The 5,032-nt window shown below is 42.0% G+C and overlaps 1 pseudogene; it reads right to left on the bottom strand.

The window, feature by feature from the left end:
* Nucleotides 1-759: 759 nt before the first annotated feature.
* Nucleotides 760-2,347, bottom strand: LOC103738657 (annotated as a pseudogene).
* Between the last annotated feature and the right edge of the window lie 2,685 nt (nt 2,348-5,032).

Here is a 5,032-nt window from a genome sequence, read left to right on the forward strand (position 1 = left end):
CCCCAGTGCAAGGATGATAAGGGCCTCTTGAAGAGCCCTTGGAGAAATGATGACTGGGAAGCCGAAGTGCCATTGTCCAGTTGTGGGGGTGAAGATGTTTTCCGTAAGTCAGGCTCTGCCTTTCCTGAACATATGACACACAGTAGAACCCACTAGTCCAACAAAATATATGTCTGCATGGTATTCTGAAGAAGGAAGAAATTGCAAATATATGTTCTATAAGTGGATTCTTTTCTTTTGATTTATTATACTTATTTTTCAATATATTTTAATACAGCAAAGCAAATACAGGGAAACATTACTATTCTTTACACAATAACAGACAAAAGGAAGGGCAGCCACAACTTAGGGTGCTTTTTAGGTTGTGGTTATATTTGTTTAATATCTGAAGCTAGATCACTTTACTGATGATTTTTTTTCAAGCTTTCAAGGAAAAGCCTGTATCTATAGCTATATACTTTATGTTCTCTTTCAGATAATGCAATAAGAAGGAAAGATTCCCAAAATGTTTTATAACACTATCAAAACTCTTATACCAAAAATACAATAGAGACATCAAGTAGTCATTACATTACAGGACAATATATTAAAACAATTGAAACTTTTCAAAATACCACACAGTCACTAAATATGAAAAGACATATTGGAAATGGAACAAAAATATCAAATACAATATGTACCTCCAACCCCAATACATGAGAACCAGGGCTCTAGGACCAGCCATTACAAGGCCTCTCTGACTGACTGATACACATTCAACTATTTCAAGTTGTGAACAAGCGATCGCCAGTGCCCAGCTTCGGCTGTATTGGCCTCATCTTCCATTGCCTCCTTGCACTGCTCTGGCCAGTCCTGTGGATCCATTCTGTGAATTCTGGCCACATATCACAGGGCTTTCCAAGCCGGCCCTGGGGCCCCATACAAAATCATATTGCACTGGATCACGATCGGGTGCTGTAAACTGTCTGTGGTGCTGGCTCAGATACCTACAGGTAATGACATACTTTCTCCCATTTTGAACCCCTAAGCCCCTCATAAAGGCCCAGACTGCAGACTGCCTAGCATGGTTACCCATTATGAAGGTGAAGCTTAGAACCTGCATTAAGAAATTGTTGCCCAGCCTGTTTGGACTGTCTATAGTCTCTTCAGTATCTTCCATTTCTCTTCGGTTGTACAGGGTGTAGGAGTGGTTCCTGGGATCAAGGACCGCTAGTTCTGTCCTGTAGATGTGGTTCAGGGTGTGAGCAGCACGATTTTGGAGGTGGGGGAACACTTTGCTACCTTCTCGGCCAATGTAATACAGAAATCCTTTCTTTGGTATAGGCAGCTTAGTTGAGTTTATCAGCAGAAATAACTGCACCGATTTCCTTCACTTGCTTCTCTAATCTCGACTCAGGCCACGAATATGTAGGATATTTTGAGGGATAGCTAGGAAGATCTGAATCAGGAGCTAGCAGATCTGGAGAAACTTCCTCAAAAAGGGCCTCCTAAAGCAGGGACCTCCTGCCAATCATCAGCAGCAGCTCTGATGGCATCTTCTAACGCTTCGTTATATTGTTTTGGGCAGTCCATAGGATCTTTGTTGTAGATTTTAGCCATGAACTTGAGAATTTTCATCTTGGTGGTTTCCAGGTGGGATTGTGGGCCCCAGTAAAACTCATACTCGACTGGTGTACAGTCAGTTATGGGCCTATGGTCCCATAACTGCCACACAAACTCTACAGACAGGAGTCTCTTTGTGTTCCCCAAAATGGACAGCCTTCTTTTACACTGCACTCCGAACCTCCAGAGCATTTCCCAGATATCAGCTTCCTTGGCTTGGTTGCCATTTAGGAATATTTTTCCCAGGATCATCATCAGGAGGCCCATCTTTGGCCCATTTGGGCTGTCTTCTAACCCTTCAAAGGGCACAAGTCCCAGTTTGTTGAGGAGAATGTAAGTGTGCTCCTCCGGGATCTAGCTCCCTCAGTTCAAAACTGAAAATGCACTCCAGGTGGGCTGTGGCTCACCTGAGGATCTCAGGGAACTTCTTGTGATATTCTTTAACAATGAACTAGAGCGTTTCAGACGTCCTGATCGGGTCCATGCTCTGATCCTTCACCAGCAGAAACTGCAACAATTCTGCTAAATTTTGCTTCATAGGATCCTGAGGCTTCAGGGTAAGGGCAACGTGGACAGTGCCAAGGCCCATGATGGTAATAGCGTTGAAATTCTCACTCTCAGCAGCTAAGAGCATATGGGAGGTGCTTGGGCCCTCCCCCAGGGCTCCCTGCAAGGAGATGCTATGTCGCTCATCACAGGGAAGCAGCATGCAGGTGCCAGGCCCCTCAGAAGCACGGGGCTGCATCGATCTCCTACCCTCAGCAGAGATGCTTGCCCTCTCACAATCAGTGGGCGGGCACTCAGGTGCTCAGTCCCTCCATGGAGGTGGGCGGCAAGCAGCGCCAGATCCCTCCAAGTGGATTGTTATACTGGCTTGTGTAATTAATGAATCACTGCACTGTGATCAAAATAATTGGGGAAGGTTTGGAAGAAATTTTTATGCTTAATAGATCACATTGAGAAGAATTTGTCTCTTCAAGAATGTGTTTCTTCAGTATGAGTCAGACTTGCTTAAGGTTAAGGAAAGCAAATGTGAAATATGTTATCCTTGGCAGCCTAGAACTTTAAAGTTTTGGTATTCATACGTATTCATTTATCCTGTTTTTTTTGTAGTATTTTATGATTCTTATTTTATGTATATGAGTATATTGTCTGTGTGTATATATGTGCACCCATGTCATGCAATACCCACAGAGATCAGAAGAGGGCGTCAGATTCCCTAGAACTGGAGCTATGGACAGTTGTTAGCTGTCATGTGGGTGCTGGGAACTGAACCCTGGTCCTCTGCAAGTGCAGACAGTGCTCTTAACTACTTCTTTCAAGAACTGTCTATTCAGTTCAGACCTGCTAGGATATTTATTTCTTGAGTAGCTGAGACCTGATGTATGGTTTCCTGCCAATACTGATCACAGCCAGTACAAGCACATTTCATGTTTATGCATTTCATTACCTAACATGACCTGTCTGACACTACTCTGCATAGAAGGAAGCCCCAGAGGGAGCAAGGCGAGTTAGAGAAAAGGGAGACCCTGTCTCAAAAAGACCAAAAAAAGAAAAAAAAATTACTTTCCTGGTTAGAACTCCAAAATTTTTAAACAGCAAATTATTTAGGAACAAGTGTACTGCAGGAAATCACCATGTCAAGTGCACATATTTGCAGAAGGTAAGAGAGGAAATCTGTACCCCATCCATGCTGGTGGACTGATGTGAATTGCGTAGAGATTTTACTTGTATAACAGGGAAACATAGCATAGACTGTTTTAGACCCTCTTCTCTGACACCTCATGAACATCTTGTGCTGGACTGCTTCAGTTGTCAACTTGGTACACTTCAGAAGGAATTTCCTCTCTCTGGTTGACTTGTGGGTATATCTGTGAGGCATTGTTGAATCACCAGTTGGGAGTGAAGTTATCCCTGGACAATAGGTCCTGGGTTGTATAAGAAAGTCAATTGAGCATGGGCCTGAGGAGCAAGCCAGTAACCAGTGTTCATCCATGGTCTGTGCTTCAGTTCCTGCCTCCAGGTTCCTGCCCTGGATTTCGGGCCTGGGTTCCTTCAATATTGAACTGTGATCAGGACATGTAAATGAAATAAAGTGTTTCTTCCCCAGGTTGCTTTTTGGTCAGTATTTAAACAAGGCCACAGAAAGTAAGCTAAAACACATGCAATTGTCTCCCTACTTCTGAATCTTTTCTGTGTAAAATCTAGTGAGATCTGAAGAGGAGCCTATGAGGAGCTCCATCAGGAACATGAGATAAAGTTTGAAAATGCAGGAATTATCAGAAATCCTGGAGAAGGCACTAGACTTTTTATGTGAATAGGGTATTACTCAAGATGATCTTACTGAAATCACAAGAGACATGCTCCTGATGACAACTTGATTAATTAGCTAATTGAATATCAAATTAGAGTAAAAAATTCAACAATTTGCCCACTTCTTTCTTAGAAATGCAATGCTTCTTTCCTCTCTTCATTTCCCCTAAGTTTCTATGGCCTCATACTCAGAAAAGCCTCTCAAAACTTCTATTTCAAGTCTTAATAGACATGAGTCTCTCTGAACTTATGAAATGAGTTTAATACCTTCCTCAGAAATTTTTAAGGATTCACTGAAGTTGAATATTGTAAGGCGATAATATATAAAATTAAAAAGGTTATAAATACAGACTTTCATGTGCAAACAGCAGTTCACATATTCTTATAAGGAAATAGTGAAATAAGAAAATAGAGGCTCTTTTTTAAAGTTGGTATTTCCTTCTGTGGAAAGTCAGGTTGGAAAGCTCCTTAGCAGTTCCTTGTAATTGCTTTATGTAAGACAGCATTTAATTCACACTGAAACTTGGACTCACTCGGTCTTCTAGATATTTATCAGGTAGGGGTTTTTGTCTTTTCCATTACACTCAGTATGGTAGGGTGTATAACCTACATCCCCAGACCAGGCAGTGTGATGAGACTTGAAGTCCTGGCCACTAAGCTCCTCTGCATTCAAACCAGCCTTCCCATGACCGTCTACTCACTTATCAAAGTTGGATGACAGATGTTCAGAACACCTTCTTGGCCTAATCTATTTTCATTTGGTTGTCATGGAAGGATTTGCAACTACTTCAGAACTTACTGAAAATTCATAATGACTAGATTTCCTGTTTGTTGCTCGGCACTATTTCTGGGGAGATATGGAAGCAATGACAGACCAAAATAAGGATGCCATCAAAATTCAACTTAGATTTACTGGGGTTCCTTACAGGAATATGTAAGGGATCATTTACAGGAGCAGAAATGTCTCAATGACAGATTCATCACTAAAAGCCTACCCACCCAGCATGGGTTGAAACTCATGAAAGCACACTGCACAATTTACAGTCAGCTTAAGAAGTTAGACACGGTCCTTTCTAGGTAGCTTGGCTGGTCTCTGTCTCTTCTAGACAGCTCATTG

Source organism: Nannospalax galili, unplaced genomic scaffold, assembly GCF_000622305.1.
Source record: "Nannospalax galili isolate Female #2095 unplaced genomic scaffold, S.galili_v1.0 scaffold4239, whole genome shotgun sequence".
Taxonomy (NCBI): Eukaryota; Metazoa; Chordata; class Mammalia; order Rodentia; family Spalacidae; genus Nannospalax; species Nannospalax galili.